Genomic DNA, 20279 nt, shown 5'->3' on the forward strand with positions numbered 1-20279 from the left:
TTTTGAGGTTTAGCCCCCGAAATTTTTTAAAATAGATTTCGAGTTATCGCGGCAAATTTGAGCTAAGGAAAAGTAAAATGAGATCTAATTGGCGAGGAGTTCGAGTTAACAAAGTTTAAGTTAGAGGGATTCAGTCGAAAACTTTCAATTTACATGGACTGTTTCTTTCAGATGTTTCTTTTAAATTACAAGCCGTAAGGATAATAATAATAATTTTTGACGACCGAGTAAGTTTTAGGTGATAGATAAGAAGACTAAAACTCGGTCAACTTTCAGTCGTACTCCTTAGCCAACAGTCTGGTCGAGAAACAGTGAATGGTGTATCTCAGGGGATTAGCTCAAGTGGTAGAGCGCCCGCTTAGCATGTAGAAGGTACCGGGATCGATACCCGGATTCTCCACACGGCGTCTTTTTATTTTTCTCAACACCAATTTACAGTTCACTGATTGTCATTTTGCCCTTTCGCTCCTCGCATAATTCCTTAATTGAGGAAGAGAATACAGTTAGACGAACCACTCTTAAAGCTAAGCAAAAATAAAATAGAGGAAATGCTGTAGATTCTCAGGAACTCTACATTAAATCCATTTCTTATTACGTTACAAAAAAAGTCATCGCCAATTGAATCATTACACCAACATTAAAATAGCTGCAAAAAAATTTAAGAGCAAATGTTGAAAGAACTGGCAGTATATCGCTTTATTTGACACGGCTAATTACCAATCATTTCATAACGTTTTTAAGTACCGCAATCTTTCACACAGGGCGCCGTAGCTCAGTTGGTTATAGCGCCTGTCTAGTAGACAGGAGGTCATGGGTTCAAATCCCATAGGTGCCTGGAATCTCCTTTTATCTTACCCCTGTGTCGCTTTGGATGGAAAATTGCAAGGAGCCTTTTTCTTTTACAACTTTGTATGATTAAACTACAAAGAATATACTATTACCATGAAACGTTTCCATGCTTACTCGTTGAACATTTTCAGCTCGGTCTTTTGACATGGAAAGACGACGCTAGAAAATGGTTTATTGGTACTAGAGAGAAACTCCCTATCAGTTGGTCGAACCTTACGTTCCTTGGACGTACGGAAATAAAAAACGTCACGGTTAATTGGACTTATTATCCTACTTAAGATTTTCTGATCAGCAGCAAAGAATCTCAGTGAAAGAACTGAAACAAGAAGAGTAAGCGCTTAGAAAACCTTTTTTCTTTTTTTTTACAGTTCGAATAACTAACTGTTTGAACTGATCCCGTTGTATTCGTACTCGTTTTACTCCGTCGCTTTGCGACTGCGCCCAATAAGGTAGATAGTTTTTCCCAACTAGCCGTCTACAAATGTCATTTCTTCCGTCAATCCACCACTTCGAGATGATGAGTCAAAGAGAAACAATAGTCTTGCCAAATAAATGCTTTCGCTTATTAAGATGGTTTCCGTAGTGAAGTGGTTATCACGTCCGCCTCACACGCGGAAGTTCATGTCCTGCCGGAAACAATAATTTTTCTTTCTTTATAAACAACATATAATTTTGTAAAGATCGAAAGAAAAGCAATAAGTTCCACTCAATATTTTAGTTTTGTATCAGAATTCCTTTCCTACACAAAAGATTAAATTCTGACCAAGGGGGTTAGTTTCTCAAGAAACAGTGTTGCTGCATCGGTGGGGGAGTGGAAACGAATGATTTGTTTCAATAAAATAAAAGCGTTAATACGGTAATTTGGTAAACATAAAGAGATTCAACTGCTGACGTTTCGAGCGTGAGCCCTTCGTAAGAGCAAATCAAGGAATTGTGGGTGACGCTATTGATGGGAGCATGGTAACATGAAAAGCGTTTGTTTATTTTGTGGGGATTAAGAGAGATTTTTCGCTAGCTCTAAACTTTTGCGGCTCTCTATGTCACCAATATGTAGAGAAAGTCAAGGAGTGCTATGTGTTTGTAGGCAAATTTTGATGAAAATGTGTATTCGTTTGGACACGCAGTGGCCTGTTGGTCTAGTTGCATGATTCTCGCTTAGGGTGCGAGAGGTCCCGGGTTCAACTCCCGGAAAGGCCCTGTGTAATTCAATTTTTGTGTTGTCTCAATAAGAACTGTTTCTTTCAGATTTTTCTTTTAAATTACAAGCCGTTAGGATAATAATTGTTTTTGACGACCGAGTAAGTTTTAGACTAAAGAATATTTCAGGTGTAAGATAAGTAGGCTAAAACTCGGTCAACTTTCTGTGTCCAACAGTCTGGTCGAGAAATAGTGAATGGTGTATCTCGGGGGATTAGCTCAAGTAGAAGAGCGCCCGTTTAGCATGCTTGAGGTACCGGGATTGATACCCGGATTCTCCACACCGCGTCGATCTTTTTATTTTTCTCAACACCAATTTCCAGTTTCAAATTGTTATTTCGCCCTTCCTTTCCTCACCTAATTCATTAATTGAGGGAGGAGAATACAGTTGGACGAACAACGTTTAAATACCAAGTAAAGATAGCCTGGAGGAAATTCTGGAGATTCTAAAGAACTCTACATTAAATCCATTTCTTAATATGTTAGATAAAATCACCGATCGTTAAATCATTACACAAACATTAAATAGCTGCAAAAAAAATTAAGAACAAATGTTTAAAAAACTGGAAATTCATTGCTACATTTGACACGGCTTATTACCAATCATCATTTCATAACGTTTTTGAGTTCCGTTTTCTTTCACACACGGCGCCGTAGCTCAGTTGGTTAGAGCGCCTGTCTTGTAAACAGGAGGTCATGGGTTCAAATCCCACCGGTGCCTGGGATGTTCTTTTATCCTACCCCTGTGTCGCTTTGGATGGAAAATTGCAAGTAGCCTTTTTTTTGTATGGTTAAACTACAAAGTATTTACTATAGCCATGAAAAGTTTCCATGTTTACTCGTTGAACATTTTCAGCTCGGTCTTTTAACATGGAAAGACGACGTTAGAAAATGGTTTATTGGTAACAGTGAAACTCATTATCAGTTCGACGAAACTTACGTTCCTAAGAAATACAGGAATAATAAAGTCACGGTTCATCGGAGTTATTATCTCACTTTTAAAAGATTTTCTGATCATCAGCAAAGAACCTCAGTGAAAGAAGAGTTTCAATTTCAGTTTCAGTTTATTGTTTTGCCATAAATTGTACAAATGCAAAAATTATTTATTATTGTTTAAACACTAATGGCGAGGAAACCCAAGGGAAGTCACCGGGCTCATAAGGAATAGGCTCCCTCAGTTAACAGAACTGAAACAAGAAGAGCGCAGGCTTGTTAGAAAACCTTCTCATGGTTTTTTTTTTTTTTTTTTTTTTTACATTTACATGTCACCTTGTATCCCAGAAAATTCAATGCCATTTCATCAAAAGATAAAAAGTTATGGAGGTTTCTCGTCAGCCACTTTTGCAAGTAAAATTGCGCAACATTCACAATGCATATTATTCTGAAGAGAACAAGGCAATTTATTATGATCATCAACTTTGGTGTCTAATTTTAAATCTAACAAAAAAAGCTTTAAAGAGAACAATACTCTAAAAAGTACAATATGAAACAAAACCACAAATTCAACAACGTCTCAATCTTTGCACTGCTTTGCCCCCAAAACACTAGAATTTTTTCTTCAAAACTCTATCAAATATCAAAAATATCTATCTCTATCAAAAAACAGTAATCTGCATGTGTTATTACAGTCTGCTTTAGCCCACTCTACATCTGAACTCTTTATTAAGCATCAGCATTCTAAGAAAAATCTTTTCTTTTATGTTTCACACTGCAAAGAGATCAGTCACAGTACTGATCACACTGAGGTGTGTGCCACTTGTGAACGCAGTTGCGATCAAACTGTAGGCACAAAGGGATGTCACATACACAGCACTTCCATGTTTTTTTTTTTTTTTTTTGTTCCTTTTTATAAAGTATTGTACAAAGCTTGCTGTTCTTTTTGCCAAATGTGGCCTTTGCAGACTCTTTATCAAGATGGTCAATTCTGAGTGGCATTGGATAATGAGGAGCTTGCACAGAACTCCGGGGAGGTCGACCAGGGCTTAGGGGTTGGGGTTAACTCCATTTCACTCTTTTCAAGAATTTTTTCAGATAAAGACTTCCTTAATATCTTATGTGTCATCTGAATCGCCTAGCTGTAGGGGATGATCAATGTCATCCTCTGTTTTCCAAGAACCTGTGGGTGGCCTGACTGGTCTACCTTTAGCTGTCCTTTTGGAAGCCTTTTTTGTTCTTTTCGGTGGTACTTCTGTCTTATCTTCAGAAGACTGTGGTTTTTCAGAAACGAATGTTTGGTTTATCAACAGAATTGGCACGGTAATTTGGCCACCATAAGGAGATTCGAGTGCTGACGTTTCGAGAGTTGGCCCTTCGTAAGAGCAAATCAAGGAATTGTGGGTAACGGTATCAGTGGGAGCGTGGTAACTTGAAAAACAATAATAAATTAGTCAAATGAAAAGCGTTCGTTGATTCCGTGGGGATTAAGAGATGATTTTTCCCTCTTAACGTTTGCGACTTTTTGAGTGACCAATATCTAGAGAAATGCCACAGACTGCCATGTGTTTGTGGGCAGATTTTGACAATAATATGGTCTGTTGGTCTAGTGGCATGATTCTCGCTTAGGGCGCGAGAGGTCCCGGGTTCGACTCCCGGACTGGCCCTGTGTAATTAAATTTCTGTTTTGATTAACTAATAATTTGTATTACAGAGACCAATATATGAAGCCTGTTTTGCGTTTTTCCTCAACTAGGCTTTGTCCACGATCGCCGTTTGTCGCCCTCATTCTAACGTGTAGTTTCTTCAGACGATTTGAAGAAATAAGGCTTTTTTCCTTCAATTTATACGATTCCGAGTCACTTAAAATCATGCTCGTAGTCCTTACCCTTTTCCTTACAACCAGCATTTACTACATAGTTGGTACCTTTAAAATCGATTGCTTTCTTAGCGTTTTATGTAATATAAGTGCTTTGTAGCATTAAAAAGGTTGCAAAAAGGAGCAAACACCGTTAATACATTGTTTAACAGGGTGGTCATTGAAGAATCTGGGTATCGATGCCGATTCCTCGGCATCGATACCCAGACCCAGCTGTTGGAAGCGCGATTAAGCTAATCTTGGGTTAAAATGGACTGTCATTCGAGTTTAAATACTTGTACATATAAAAGATTTTTAAAAAAAAATGGACCCTCAATTCCGACTTTAAGACATTACTTTAGCATAATAATAATAATAATAATAATAATAATAATAATAATAATAATAATAATAAAATAAATGATTTAAAATAATAATTCTTTATTAAAATATTCCACACAAATTGCTATTTACAACTTAAAAGTATATCAAAAAGAGCTATTAAAAAAAAGAGCTATTAAAAACCTATTCACTTTTCATTTCGATTAAAAAAAAGATAATATTTTCAAGCAATAATGTTTTTGTAAAGAAAAAGAAAAAAAACCCAAATGTCATGAAGTTTTAAAAAAATGAAATTCGGCATTTTCAAATCAGTTCCACTTGATAAAAAGAAAAGAAAAAAATAAACAAAATACGTATCTCTCATAATAATAATAATAATAATAATAATAATAATAAAAATAGTAATAATAATATATTAATAATATATTAATATTTTTAAGAAGCGGGATGAAAACCTCGGTTAACGTTTAATCGTGGATTAGCGTTAGTCGGCTTTCGAACAACTGAGCCCAGAAGACAAAAAACGACACTCTTAAGGTCACAACTAAACTGCCGACAAGCTCAAAATTTGAAAATTTTTCATGTGCAGCTTAGTGACAGTTCATCCGATAAATTAATCTTTTACCGGTAAGTTGCTGGGAATCTGAAGTAATCATTTAAATCGACTCTGTCACCATAAGCGTAAGGGGCGTGAGGGGGGAGGAGCCTGGGGCTGCAGCAATCCCCACCCCACACACACACACTCGCCAAAGAAATTTGTTGTATTCAGGCAAAACTGGTCTGATATTCGGGCATATAATTCTCCTTAAAATGATTGCTCTAAGTGTTGTCAAGAGAAGGAAAACAACCCTACGCTATGTAAGAAAAGATCGAAGAATCACCTACTTGTTAATACAAATAGTCTACAACATAACAACAATAATTTTCGATCCAAACAACACGAAAACTGCTCTCCTCCTAGACGATACTGAGTTTAGCCTCCCAGTATGCGGGTAACAACAAGATCCAGTCTTGAAGGATCACAAATCACGGTAACGCCTCAGAAAAATAAGGGACTGTATACTTTAACCTCGGGAAATCACTGTCCGCGAAGGAAGGGATATTGACTTGACTGGCAAGGTCGACGGCAAATGAACTCATACCTATACATTATGCTTATAAAAGGACTTTGCAGATGGCAAAGAAAGGATCAGATGCACGCGAAAATTCTGAAGGAAATGCTATCTTCTTTTTTCCCTCGCCATATTTTTTGTCGTGTATATATATGTTATTTACCGGGCGGGAGGTCCGTATGGGAAAAAACTGTGCCCGAGGTCTTGAGTACGGCCCGAGGCCAAAGGCCGAGGGCCGTACTCAAGACCAAGGGCACAGTTTTTTCCCATACGGACCGACCTAGACCGGTAAATAACTTATTCATTTTTTTCTGTTTGTTTGCTTTTTTTTCGGTGGGACGTTTGTAAGAGTGTAAGTTTAAGGCTAGAGGAGGAAAGTGGTAACAAAATCCTATGAAACAAATGTAAATAGGGCATCAATTTAAGAGGCATGTTTATAGGAAGTTTAATTTTATTTTCACTCGCAAGTCATCATGTAAAAAAAAGAGAAAACCATTTAAGAGTGATTGAAATGACAATCATCTGTCAAACGTCAAAAGTGGATGAATGTTGACACGCTGCAAATGATGACACGCATGTCCAAAGGTCTAAAAATATCGATCGAATGATAAACATTATGAATGAAGACTCAAACACGGCGAAGTTTACTTTTCTTAACGGTTCGATACATGTTTAAAACGTCCCTGGATTTGTCAAAACTAACTTTTCAAAAGCAAGTTCAAGTTAATCTGAGTCTGAGTCATCTGAGATGATAACGTGGCGTTTTTGCGGCTTTGACCGAGCCGAGCTTTCACCACTGCTGCAAGGCGCTGTATTGAAAGAGAAATTGAACGTGCAGCCTTCAATTTTACTGATGTTCGAACCAGCAAAAAAACCAGTGAAGGGATCCTCGCCTGAAGAAGCTTGCTTGTCTTCTCTCGGCTTGACTGGGTGCTGCGAGGCTTTGACTGCTTGATTAAGTGGTGCATCCTTTGAAGAGATGGGAGATTTCGTTTCGCTGCTCAGTAATCGATTCAAATCATTATTTCTTTTATTGAAGTGGCGAGCGAGTTTCCAGCAAGACACAAATTTTACCAAATAGCGAATATTCCGATCCAGGACTTAGAGGGTTACTCGTGAAAGCAAGAAAAGCATTCCTTTCCCTTCTGGATAGCTGACCTGCTGTCCTGTATTTTTCTCGGTAAGTGCTGCCAGTGTTTTTATTAGTGGGCGTTTTATGCCTCTCAACTTGAAAATTGATTTAAACATTTTAGCATTAATTAGTTGAACTGAGCTTCTGTTCCCGAAACGAGGCGAAACAAATCAAAAAGATTATATGCTTTGCAACCAATGTTCTTCTTCGACAACGTTACCTATGTCATCGAAAGAAAAGAAAATATTTAATTTGAGGAACAGTAAAAGCCTGCAACACTGATCAAAGGATGTTCGATTCTGCCGGGAAATGTTTTTATGTTCGTTTGGCCAACTCTAGAATTCTAAAAGAAACATGACTAATATTTTGACCATGTTGTTCGTTGAATGAATCGCTTGTGTTTTTTCATATTTGTGGTTCATCTTACCGCAAGATTTATATATAAGTTTAGACAATCGTAGTGATAATATAAGCTCTCGATCCTCAAAATTAGAAAAATTTCATTCAATCTCCATTCGATATGTGTAACCTATAAAAGTCTTGGAAACTACTTCCTTCACTAGTCGCTGATGTCCACAATGATCATGCTCTCCCTCTGTTAACAACCGTTTTTTTTTTTTTTGTTTTTTTTTTTTCAAAAAAATCAAGACGCCGTCTTGGAGATGTTTGTTCCGGTCCACACGAGGCTAATATGATTAAAAACACTGAAAAAAAATTTAACATTAAAAAAAACAACTCATTTTAATTTTAAATATTTGAATTCCAACCAGTAGATGTGTCTGGTCCGTTAGCTCAGTCGGTAGAGCGTGGTGCTGATAACGCCAAGGTCGTGAGTTCGACCCTCACACGGACCATTAAGAATTCTTTTTTTCCCCTTCCTTGCTACAGTGGAACGTTTTTGTTGAATGGAACCTGCTTCAACTCTGGCCGGCCTGTTTCGTACTTCCACTAAAGCTGGTGACAAACGGTTCAAAATTTGTTGGTCAACAAATGTTTCAGCTCCTGTTCAACAATGTTGATCAGTGTTTGCCTAGTTCCTAAGCCTCTCTCTGTTTTTCATCGCAATCCGTTTCGGATCACGTGGTCCGTTCGCCTCGGATACGTCACCGAAACGAATTGACCGTCAGGGCCTTTGAGAAAGCCGTACAGGGACTAGGCAAGATCAGTGTGTCATGCAGTGTTGAATGTTGAAATAGGCCGTTCAACATGTTGAACGTTGTTGAACGCAGTTGAACGAAATAGAGATGAGTTCTATTCCATCCAACAAGTTGCCACTTGTTGAATAGCGCGAACCAATCGTTTTCCAGTCTCAAGCTAGGCTCAAGCTAATTCCTAGGCTCAAGCTAATTCCATTTTCAGGGGTCGGGGATTTAGCTCAAGTGGTAGAGCGCCCGCTTCGCATGCGGGAGGTACCGGGATCGATACCCGGATTCTCCATTTCGTCTTTTTTTTTTATATAGTAGTTTATTTAGCATTATTTTTAAACAATCAATCTTAAACAACAAACGAACAAGAGTACATGTAGATAAGTCAATGCGTTTGCCGTGGAACAGTGTCTTGGTGTTTCGGTAAACCCTTCACTACGCTAAAGAAAGAATCGATTTTAAAGGTGCCAACTCTTTCCTTGTCTAGTAACTTAGGAGGACTGTAGCTTCAAATCCAGCAGCACAAGTAAAGGATACCTCTAGCCGCTTTTTATGACTAGTTTTCATTGCACTTTGTGAAAAAGTTGATGATGTATTAAAGGTTGGCTGTATGAAAAAGATAAGGAATTCCTTTTCCGTCTTCGCATCACTCAATCTTTCAGTGTGCAATGTTTGTGGCCTGGAGTCCAAGTATCTGACGATGTACCGTGCAGGGGCAGTAAACTTCCAATGTGTATTTTAAACTCAGTTTTACTTAAGAAATTCAAAATTCTACTGACAGATGACTGCATGGTTGAAGAATTTCTAGATAAGTAAACAAATCAGGAGAGTTGCCCCCTTTAAGACGGTCGACCAGCCATTGAGATGGGGTTTCCTTTTGTGCCTGCAATATTTTCTCAATTTACTATTAGATAACACAGAGAGAAGAAAAACCTAGTTGAGAAAAACGCAAAATGTATTATGTATTTTAGGTCTCTATAATAAAAAATTCCTTTTGAGACAACACAAAAATTTAATTGCACAGGTCCTGTCCGGGAGTTGAACCCGGGACCTCTCGCAACCTAAGCGAGAATCATGCCACTAGACCAACAGGCCACTGCGTGTCCAAAGACCACATATTATCGTCAAAATCTACCTACAAGCACATAGCACTCTGTGGCTTTCTCTACATATTGGTGACACAGAAAGTCGCAAAAGTTTAGAGCGAGCGGAAAATCTCACTTAATCCCCACGAAATCAACAAACGGTTTTCATTTTAGCATGCTCCCACCGAAAGCGTCACCCACAATTCATTGATTTGCTCTTACGGAAGGCTTACGCTCGAAACGTCAGCACTCGATTCTCTTCACGGTGGGAAGATTACCTTAACAACTCTGTTGATAAAAAAAAAATCATTCGTTTCCACTCCCCCACCGATGCAGCAACCTGTTTCTTAAGAAACTAACTCCCTTGGCCAGAGTTTAATATTTTATGTAGGAAAGGAATTCTGATACAAAACTAAAATATTGAGTGGAGCTTATTGCTTTCTTTTGATCTTTAGAAAATTATACGTATAAAAAAAATATACTGTTTCCGGCAGGACTTGAACCTGTGACCTTCCGCGTGTGAGGCGGACGTGATAACCACTACACTACGGAAACCATCTTATAAGCGAAAGCATTTATTGGGTACTATTTCTCATTGAATTACTTTCTGGAAGTGGTGGATTGAAGAAATGACATGTGTAGTTTTATATTTGTAATTTGAGGAAATCACGTTTATACTTTTTTAAGTGTAATTTGAGAAAATATAGATTACTTCGTGGAAAGTGCGCGCGTATGGTGTTTATGCACGAGTTGTTAACGTATCGGAAATGAAACGAGTGAGCGCAGCGAACGAGTGAGATTTCTGATACAAAAAAACGAGTGCGTGAACACAAAAAAGCAGTTTCCATGCTGTAATTTTATTTAGTTTATTTTATAGATACTGGGATTTTTCGGGCTGAAGAGGTTTGGTAGACATGTAAACATAGCTCGCAAGTGTTTTACTGTTATAATGAAAGTACACAAAATGGAAGTACATGAAAATATCATGTTATTTCAAAAATAAAAACAACAACAGCAAAATGGTTGGGAAAAGACAATTCATAAGATAATTCGTGTCTTAAAGTCATTCTAATCGGTTTAGAAATCGAATGTCAAGAATTTTCACACAACAAGTACAAAAATAAAGTATACGAATAAGAACTGAGGATATGTAACCACGCTAAAAACCTCTCTTGCAAGGGAGGGCTATCTTCATTATTCAACTTTGTGAACTATTTTGGAAACAACACCGATGAGTGTTCGCGATAGATATCTGTCATTCTTGTTTTCTGCAGAGGATGTTCGTTAAAGGAGAGATTTTATTACGGAATAATTATTAAGGGGGAAAGGGCTGGGAGAAGGTGGTTAGTAGCATGACACTGGATATTTATTACGATAGCAAATAGTCATTTATTGGCTCTCGGTGCAGAGGCGTGTTACGAAGCCTAATGGCTTGACCTTCTTTAAAAAAAATTATGTAAAGAAGTAAAGTCTCATTAATAGTGCCGTGGACAATTCATATTTTGCAAACAAATTCCTTCACCTTTTTTGTTATATTTTCTATGGAGTTATGGGTTTATTTGTACCTCTTCCTCGAGGTTCCGTGCCGCTGCATTAGATGGAGAATACGTTTTCACATATTTTTTGGCCACATCTTAAGAGTGATTTTTTAGTAGTTTTTCGTATCTGGCGTGGTACAATTAAGTTTTCAAGCTTTTCAAGTTAGACTTAATAGCATATTGTGTGTTGTAATAAGTATATATTAGGACACATTTTTGTTGTCGGATGACTGACTGACCATTCCTCGATAAACTATTTCACATTAAATGGCTCGCGATAGTATTGTCAGAATAAAAAAGTCTACGTTAGCGGGGTTGATATTGAACTTCAAGTATGCTAATAATAATTTATTCTTTCACAATTACGAATCACTATTGTGCAATACGTTTGTTTTAAAAGACCGTTTTATAAGATCGTTTACGGTTTGGGAATTTTAGGAAAATGTTATAAAGATATTCAGGACAAAAGGTGACTCGACCCAGTTATTTTTTGGCGGTACCATCCTACTTTGAAGTGCTGAATTTCTCGAATTGGGCCTTTGCGGTTTTGATGAAACTCTGTTCAGCGCAAGGCACTAATGGGCACTATGTGTAGCCGAGAGATTTTCACGAAAAAAGCCGGCAACAGAAGAATTTCGACTCAGACCTCAAAGGGGCGTGGCACTATAACAACGTGTCATTTACTCCGATCGCCAAAAAATTTTTTTGCCCTATTGTAGATTGATCTATATGTTATCCATTCTATGTGTTAGACTTACGATAAAGGTAAAGGTGGGGATACCAGAGAGCTTCAAAGTAGGATGGTGCCGCCAAAAAATAACTGGGTCGAGTCACCTTAACGGCGACTCCATACACTACAATCACGTTATCAACAAAGACTTTGACACGTCAATCACCTAGTCTGACATTTTGAGTTTTAGCGACCGACGTTTTTAAAAATAGATTTCGAGCAATCGGGGCAAATTTGAGCCAAGGAAAAGTAAAATTAGTTCGAGTTGGTCAGGAGTTCGAGTTAACCGATTTCAAGTTAGCGGGCTAAAGTCGAAGACTCACAATTTACATAGAATCGACTGTTTCTTTCAGATTTTTCTTTTAAATTACAAGCCGTTAGGATAATAGCTGTTTTTGACGACCGAGTAAGTTTTACGCTTAAGAAATATTTCAGGTTTTAGATAAGAAGGCTAAAACTCGGCCAACTTTCAGTCGTACTCCTTAGCCAACAGTCTGGTCGAGAAACAGTGAATGGTGTATCTCGGGGGATTAGCTCAAGTGGTAGAGCGCCCGCTTAGCATGCGGGAGGTACCGGGATCGATACCCGGATTCTCCACACGGCGTCTTTTTATTTTTCTCAACACCAATTTACAGTTCAAAATTGTCATTTTGTCCTTCCTTTCCTCACCTAATTCCTTACTTGAGGAAGAGAATACAGTTACACGAACTACTTTTTAATTCTAAGCAAAGATAACCTTGAGGAAATGCTGAAGATTCTGAGAAACTCTGCAGTATTTTTTTATTATATTTTAAAAAAATCATTGATAATTGAATCATTACACCAACATTAAAATAGCTGCAAAAAAAATTTAAGAGAACATTTTGAAAGAATTGGCAGTTTTTTGCTACATTTAACATGGCAAAATTACCAATCATCATTTCATAATGTTTTTGAGTACGGTATTCTTTCACACACGGCGCCGTAGCTCAGTCGGCTAGAGCGCCTGTCTCGTAAACAGGAGGTCATGGGTTCAAATCCCATCGGTGCCTGGAATCTTCTTTTATGTTACCCCTGTGTCGCTTTGGATGGAAACTTGCAAGTAGCCTTTTTTTTACCCTTTGTATGGTTAAACTACAAAGAATATACTATTTACTCGTTGAGCATTTTCAGCTCGGTCATTTAACATGGAAAGAAGACGTTAGGGGTTATTGGTACAAGAGTGAAACTCCCTATCAGTTGGTCGAACTTTATGTTCCTTGGAAGAACAGGAATAATCAAGTCTCGGTTAATCGGGCTTATTATCCCACTTAAGATTTTCTGATCAGCAGCAAAGAACCTCAGTGAAAGAACTGAAAAAAGAAGAGCACGCGCTTAGAAAACCTTTTTTTTAACAGCTCGAATAACTAACTGTATGAACTGATCCCATTGTTTTCATACTCGTTTTCGCGCTTTATTCGAACAGTGCTTAGTGGAGGCGATTAATAAGCCAGGATATTCCTGCAATTAGTTGTTTGTACTGTAAAATCCAGTTTCCTAACCCGATGGAGATAAACGATACGCGCCACGATGAGGGATGGTTTTTAACAGCTCTGGTTTATAGAGCATATCGACGTGACTTTGGTAGTGCAGCCATAGTACCCTGTTTTAATGTACAGCTTGGTCTCGATTCGAGATGCTTTAACTTAGCAGCTGCGTTCCCACTGAGGCAGGGAAGAACGTAACGGATCTATACCAACAGCTTTTAGATAAAGCAAATTTACCCATCTGTGCAACAGACGGCTCCAAGATATATGTATTCTGACGTATAAGGCGAAACATAACTTATGTCCCAGGCCAATGCATAATCTATTTCAGCCTAGTAACCATACTTATTAGCTAAGAAAAACTGGCTTTGTGCTACCAAGATTTAACAGTACAGTGGAACCTCTCATTACGGACACCTCTATAATACGGACACCTCTCTTTTACGGACAGTTCACTTGGTCCCTGAGAGACCGAAATCCATATAAAGCCTACCTCTCTAAAACGGACACCTCTATAATACGGACACTTATTCCTGTCCCCTTGGTGTCCGTAATAAAGAGGTTTGACTGTATTAGTTATGGCAAACATTCGTTAAGATACCTTGGTCCCAAACTGTGGCATAACTTATCCAGTAAGGAGAGACTTTCAAGCAATCTTAAAATACCTTTAAATCGCAAATACGAAAGCGTGATTTATCAAGCCTCTTAAAAGATGGTTGTACTGTCTGCCATCTATGCAAACCCTAGACTTCTTGTTTAGACTACTATTTTCACAGTAGATATATTTGTCCGGCGTCTTTTATCACTGTTTGATGTATTTTAAATAGACATAGTTATATGTATATTTTTTAATCTTTTATAATTTTTATACATTGTACAGTTTTAGATTCTTAGTTATGCTTAGTTTTAACTGAATTGTGGCAGTGGTTCAGAATTAAAAAAAAATGTTGCTGATTCTGTGTCCGACATTACAACCAGTGTATCACCAACACACCCCTTGCACGGAAACACGCGGCATTTCAAAGTCGTCACGTTCAATAGATTCTTCAATGGTGCAAGAAAAAATATGAGCTAGGGACCAAGTAGGGAACCCATGGCCACGCCATCGGTCTGTTTGAATTATTGTCCATTGCCCCTTGGTGGCTCAGTGCTCTCAGTAGACCAACAGTGTCCGTTCTGCTGAGGTTGAAGTGTAACCTGTTGCCCCTGAAGGCCTTATTAGTGTGTATCTGTATTGTTTCCTTGAGTGGTACGAACATAAACAGCTGTGATGAGACGTCTCTTCACATCTCCGGCATCGTTGAAATGTAATCAACGAATTAAATACACAAAAAATAACAAGCGTAGGTATTCAGACTTATACTGCAAAATGATCACATCAAGAAAAAATGAGGATGATGTCTTGTCACAACGGATTATTTGCCTCATTTTGTGACGAAAATATTATCACTTTAACTGGTGAATGTTTTTCAGGAGTGACTTTAGAGACTTGTTGCCTTTGTGTAGATATACTTCGTTTTTACGGATCCGGCAGGGTCTCAACTGGGTCATCAGACACGAAAGACAGGTTTAAGATGCAAGTAATAAGCTTTTTTCAAACTTGATAATGGGGTCATGACGACAATAGAAACTCGTTCAATTTTATCCTTAATTTTTGCTTGTCTATATACATCAGCAAATCTTTGTTAAGAGGATTTCTCTTTCAATATAAGAAATAGTTTTTTGATGGGATCACAATCACATTTTATCATGGAGCATCTTGTTTTGTAACGTGTCTTTTTTTCCGCTACTTTTCACTGAACGGGGAAAAAAGGTTTTTATCTGCATCAAAAATTTACTCTTCGAAATTTTCTTTACAGTACAATGCAAAAAAGAGGAACTCAACAAACAAGGATACTGAGGTATAAATGTGAGAAGATGATATCCGTTTTCAAAGACCTTTGCAGTCCGAAGACTATTACATTATTGTGACAAAAACTACATGTGATCAGTCCCTCAAATTACAAATGAGAAATAGTAGTCGTGCCAATAAATGCCTTGCTTATTAAGATGGTTTCCGTAGTGTAGTGGTTATCACGTCCGCCTCACACGCGGAAGGTCGCAGGTTCAAGTCCTGCCGGAAACAATAAGTTTTCTTTCTTTAATAAATAACATAATAATTTTGTAAAGATCGAAACAAAGCAATAAGTTCCACTCAATATTTTAGTTTTGTATCAGAATTCCTTTCCTACATAAAAGATTAAATTCTGCCCAAAGGGGTTAGTTTCTTTCTTTCTCAGGACTGCTGCATCGGCGGGGGAGTGGAAACGAATGATTTGTTTTATTAAAAGAGTTAATAAGGTAATTTGGTAAACATAAAGATATTCGAGTGCCGACGTTTCGAGCGTAAGCCCTTCGTAAGAGAAAATCAAGGAAATGTGGGTGACGGTATTTGTGAGAGCATGCTAAAATGAAAAGCGCTTGTTGATTTCGTGGGGATTAAGAGAGATTTTTCGCTCGCTCTAAACTTTAGCGGCTTTCCATGTCACCAATATAAAAAGAAAGCCAGAGAGTATTTTGTGTTTGTAGGTGGATTTTGACAATAATATGTGGTCGTTTGGACACGCAGTGGCCTGTTGGTCTAGTGGCATGATTCTCGCTTGGGTGCGAGAGGTCCCGGGTTCAACTCCCGGACAGGCCTTCTGTAAAATTAAATTTTTGTGTTGTCTCAATAGCAATTTTTTATTACAGAGACCTAATAATAAAGTGCATTTTCCGTTTTTCTCAACTATGTTTTTGTCTCTCTTTGTCCTACAACTGTATTTGAGGAAATATTACAGGAGCAAATTTCTGAAAAAAGGAAACCCCATCTCAATGCCTGGCCGATCGTCTTCCATTTTGAAGGGGGCAACTCTCCTGATATGTTCACTTTCCTAGAAATTCTTCAACACGCAGTCATCTGTCAGTAGAGGTTTGAATTTCTTAAGAAAAACTGGGTTTAAAATATACATCGGAAATTTACTGCCCCAGCCTGGTACATCGCCACATACTTGGACTCCAAGCCACAAACATTGCACAAAGATTGAGTGATGCAAAGGTGGACAGGGAAGTCCTTATCTTTTTCATACAACCAACCTTTAAAGTGCCCATAACGGAATTTTTTTTTATTTTCTCATCTGAATCTTTACATCACGCGAAGAACGACCGCGAAAAAATTTTTCGATTTGCATGAAACACGAATTTTTTATGAATTTTACAAATCTTTAAAATCCTATTTTATTGCGGTCCACCCGCCCCGCTGATGAGAATGCCGACGGGCTCACAATAGGGCCACGTGACATGGTCTGTGACGTACATTCAGGAACTCTCGTGTCTAAACACTCACTTGACCTTCAGTAAAGTACATTCGCGGCAGAAAGAAAATCGTCAGATTCACCGGTAGGAAGGAAAAACTTAGCTCCCAATAAGTATATTCCATGGCAGAAAACTTATCTGACACGGAAAGTGAGCAAACCGCTGAAGAAAGCAGCTAGGACGAATTTGAAAGCGTCGAAGTCGAGGCGATAGATGGCGTCCACGAAACAAGTAATACGTGTGAAGATGATGATACACTCGAACCGTACGCGGACGAGCCGATAGCAGACGAAGAATGGCTAAAAAGATATCGCAAGGAACAAGAGGAGAAGCGACGACTCAAAGAAGATTTAACGAAACGCTTGGAGAATAGAGTGCGTGTTAGTGAATGGTAAAGTTCCCACCTTGCATTTTGCATACGCGCTCTTCGTTATCATCTGTCAAAACTATGGCCAAGTACTCACATACATTCGAACGAATTATTTTCCATGTAGATGTACTTGTGGTAACTGTAGCCGTGATCTGCTAGCAAATATCAGTGAGTGCTACTGCTGCAAGGAACTCGAAGGCAATTGGGAAGCGCTGACTAGCGACATTGTTCTCGCGGAACTACAGGAGAGACACGTGTTGAAATGTGATAATAATAGCTTGTCTAGTTCCCTGAAATTTCGGCCGTAAATTTAATTGTAGGATGGAAGTTGTTAGCTTGTCCAATGAACAGGTTAATTCCTTTTTGTCACTGTCCCACAGTTTGCCAAATCCATTGTATCTTTTGGGCGCATACGTCTTGCGAAATGTTCGAAGTCTCACAAGAGTTTGCGTCTAATGTAATTGGTGTCTGTCACCGGTGTCGGGACAAATTTGAGCCCCTTAGAAATAACGCTAACAGGCTGTCGCTAAGTTGTTTGTTTGAAAAATTCTTTATGAATTTCTCGTGTTTTTCTCTTTGTGTCTCAATCCGTTTTAGTCAATTTTTTTTGTGCGCTCTTTGCGCTTGTTATTTGTTTTGTGCCGTTTTTTATTTTGAACCCCCGTTGTGGTGGTTAGGTTTTCAGAGATAACGCTGTTATACTTTTCAACATTTTTATTGTTTGCAGAATTCTGCAACACATGTGTGTACAATATTTGTTTGAGCTCGTTGAATTCTTCCTGCAGTTTATCTACCTTATCTACATCGTGGTTTACAATGTTTTCGGTGTTCGCCGAGTGCGACTGTTCTCGCATCGATCTATTTACATCAGTGGTAGCATTTGTGCTAGTATTTTTTGAGAGCTTGGTCTCAACGAAACTTCGCGGATCTCACGATCTATGAGAATATATACCAAAACAATTACGCCATATTTTATAAAGCTTGCGACTGAGTTAACAGTGAGGTCAAACTATAAACCTCAGAAGGTTACAACGCTTAGAATGTCACAAGCGGGTGTGAATATTCAGTATCGAAAGCTTACCATTCGCTTTTCCCTGCTCCTCTTCCAAGTTGGCTCTTGGTCTTCGTCTTCCTTTCGCTTAGCTGTTTTAAAGGATAAACACAAACGCGATGTCATCCTACTCCAGTTCACGTTTTAAGTTTAAACCTGAATTCATCAGCCTTGTGAAATCCTCGTCATTGAAGTGCATCGAGCACAAGGACGAGGTCTTTCCAGGCGCGCGTCCACATCTTCCTCCGCTCCAGCATAAAATCGATCCATTTCTTTCGCCTCCTCAGTCTTTGCGGGCATGTGGTGCCAAAGAAAGGACTCCTGTGCATGCTTATTCCATTCGCTTCGTCTTCGATGTTTCCACATCTCGCTGCAACACATCTTTCCGGTATTTTCGAGAAACGTGCAGAAATACCGCGACTTCAAGTGTTTTCAGTGAGATCAAGAGAAAGGCCGAAGTCACGTGTTCCTGAATGTACGTCACAGCTCTTGCTAAACCGAGAGGAGACTAACGCGAATGGTGGGCCAAAATGGCGGCAAATTTGAACGTCTTATATAACTCATAAAAAATTCGCGTTTTATGCAAATCGAAAAAATTTTTCACTGAAGTTCTTAGGGTGATGTTTAGATTCAGATAAGAGAATAAAAAAAATTCCGATATGGGCACTTTAATACATCATCAACTTTTTCACAAAGTGCAATGAAAACTAGTAATAAAAAGAGGCTAGACGTATCCTTTACTTGTGCTGTTAGATTTGAAGCTACAGTCCTCCTAAGTTACCAAAGAAACAAAGAGTTGGCACCTTTAAAATCGCTTCTTTCCTTAGCGTCGTGAAGTAATATAACTTTAAGGCAACACTGAAAAGAGTGTTAACTGACAGAAAAAAGGTTTACCTAAACACCGAGACACTGTTCCACGGCAAACGCATTGACTTATTTACTTGTACTCCTGTTCGTTTATTGTTTAAGATCGATTGTTTAAAAACAATGCCAAGGAAACTATACAAAAAACAACAAATGGAGAATCCGGGTATTGATCCCGGTACCTCCCGCATGCGAAGCGGGCGCTCTACCACTTGAGCAAAGTCCCCAACCCCTGAAAATGCAACTTTTCTTTAAAGTAATAACTACAGGGAAAATGAATCACCGCCAAAAATAGCAAAACCAAAAACACTCACCGGAGGACTAACGAATATAGCTGGTGTGGTGGCAACATGTGCCTGCCTCTGACTTAGAAAAGGGAATTCGCAGATTTTTCCAGTTCTAGGTTGGAAAAAACATGCCGTCATTTTGGACATCTGTGACCGGTGAAGGAAGTAATTTCCAAAACCTTTATAGGTTACACATATCGAATGGAGATTGACTGAAATTTTCTACTTTTGAGGATCGAGAGCTTATGTTATCACTATGATTGCCTAAACTTATATATAAATGTTCCGGTAAGATGAACCACAAATACGAAAAAACCCAAGCGATTCATCCATCCAACAACATAGTCAAAATCTTTGTCATGTTCATTTCAGAATTCTTGAGTTGGCCAAACGAACACAAAAAATTTCTCGGCAGAATCGAAAACCCTTTGATCAATGCTGCAGGTGTTTGCTGTTCCTTAACTCAAATATTCTCTTTTCTTTTGATTACGACCTTGGCGTTATCAGCACCACGCTCTACCGACTGAGCTAACGGACCAGACACATCTACTGGTTGGAATTCAAATATTTAGAATTGAAATGATGAGTGATTTTTTTTTTTTAACGTAATTTTTTTTTCAATGTTTTTTAATCATAATAGCCTCGTGTGGACCGGAGCAAACATCTTCTTGGTTTTTTTGAAAAGAAAAAGAAAGTTTTTTTTTTACAAAGGGAGGGCATGATCATTTTGGACATCTGAGACCAGTGAAGGGAGTAGTTTCCAAGACCTTTATAGGTTACACATATCGAATAAAGAATGACTGAAATTTTTTATATAATTTTGAGGATCTAGAGCTTATATTATCACTACGGTTGTCTAAACTTGAAATGAATTCTTTATTAACAAATGCCAAAAGAAACATACCCAGAGTCATACGTCTGGACTTGCAATTTCATATAACTAACTAC

General features: G+C 38.4%; 9 non-coding genes across 9 annotated transcripts; 7 read left to right on the forward strand and 2 right to left on the reverse strand.

Moving 5' to 3' along the window:
- Positions 1-2693: 2693 nt before the first annotated feature.
- On the forward strand, positions 2694-2767 carry Trnat-ugu (transfer RNA threonine (anticodon UGU)). Its single transcript has one exon. It is a non-coding gene; the product is annotated as a tRNA-Thr (tRNA).
- Positions 2768-4574: 1807 nt separating this feature from the next.
- On the forward strand, positions 4575-4646 carry Trnap-agg (transfer RNA proline (anticodon AGG)). Its single transcript has one exon. It is a non-coding gene; the product is annotated as a tRNA-Pro (tRNA).
- Positions 4647-8204: 3558 nt separating this feature from the next.
- Trnai-gau (transfer RNA isoleucine (anticodon GAU)) lies at positions 8205-8277 on the forward strand. The gene has a single exon. It is a non-coding gene; the product is annotated as a tRNA-Ile (tRNA).
- Positions 8278-8787: 510 nt separating this feature from the next.
- On the forward strand, positions 8788-8860 carry Trnaa-cgc (transfer RNA alanine (anticodon CGC)). The gene has a single exon. It is a non-coding gene; the product is annotated as a tRNA-Ala (tRNA).
- A 730-nt stretch (positions 8861-9590) lies between these two features.
- Positions 9591-9663, reverse strand: Trnap-agg (transfer RNA proline (anticodon AGG)). Its single transcript has one exon. It is a non-coding gene; the product is annotated as a tRNA-Pro (tRNA).
- A 472-nt stretch (positions 9664-10135) lies between these two features.
- Trnav-cac (transfer RNA valine (anticodon CAC)) lies at positions 10136-10208 on the reverse strand. The gene has a single exon. It is a non-coding gene; the product is annotated as a tRNA-Val (tRNA).
- A 2237-nt stretch (positions 10209-12445) lies between these two features.
- Positions 12446-12518, forward strand: Trnaa-agc (transfer RNA alanine (anticodon AGC)). The gene has a single exon. It is a non-coding gene; the product is annotated as a tRNA-Ala (tRNA).
- A 360-nt stretch (positions 12519-12878) lies between these two features.
- On the forward strand, positions 12879-12952 carry Trnat-cgu (transfer RNA threonine (anticodon CGU)). Its single transcript has one exon. It is a non-coding gene; the product is annotated as a tRNA-Thr (tRNA).
- Positions 12953-15478: 2526 nt separating this feature from the next.
- Trnav-cac (transfer RNA valine (anticodon CAC)) lies at positions 15479-15551 on the forward strand. Its single transcript has one exon. It is a non-coding gene; the product is annotated as a tRNA-Val (tRNA).
- The last annotated feature ends 4728 nt before the right edge of the window (positions 15552-20279 follow it).

This window comes from Pavona decussata, unplaced genomic scaffold (genome assembly GCF_977016875.1).
Source record: "Pavona decussata unplaced genomic scaffold, jaPavDecu1.1 SCAFFOLD_156, whole genome shotgun sequence".
NCBI classification, from domain to species: domain Eukaryota; kingdom Metazoa; phylum Cnidaria; class Anthozoa; order Scleractinia; family Agariciidae; genus Pavona; species Pavona decussata.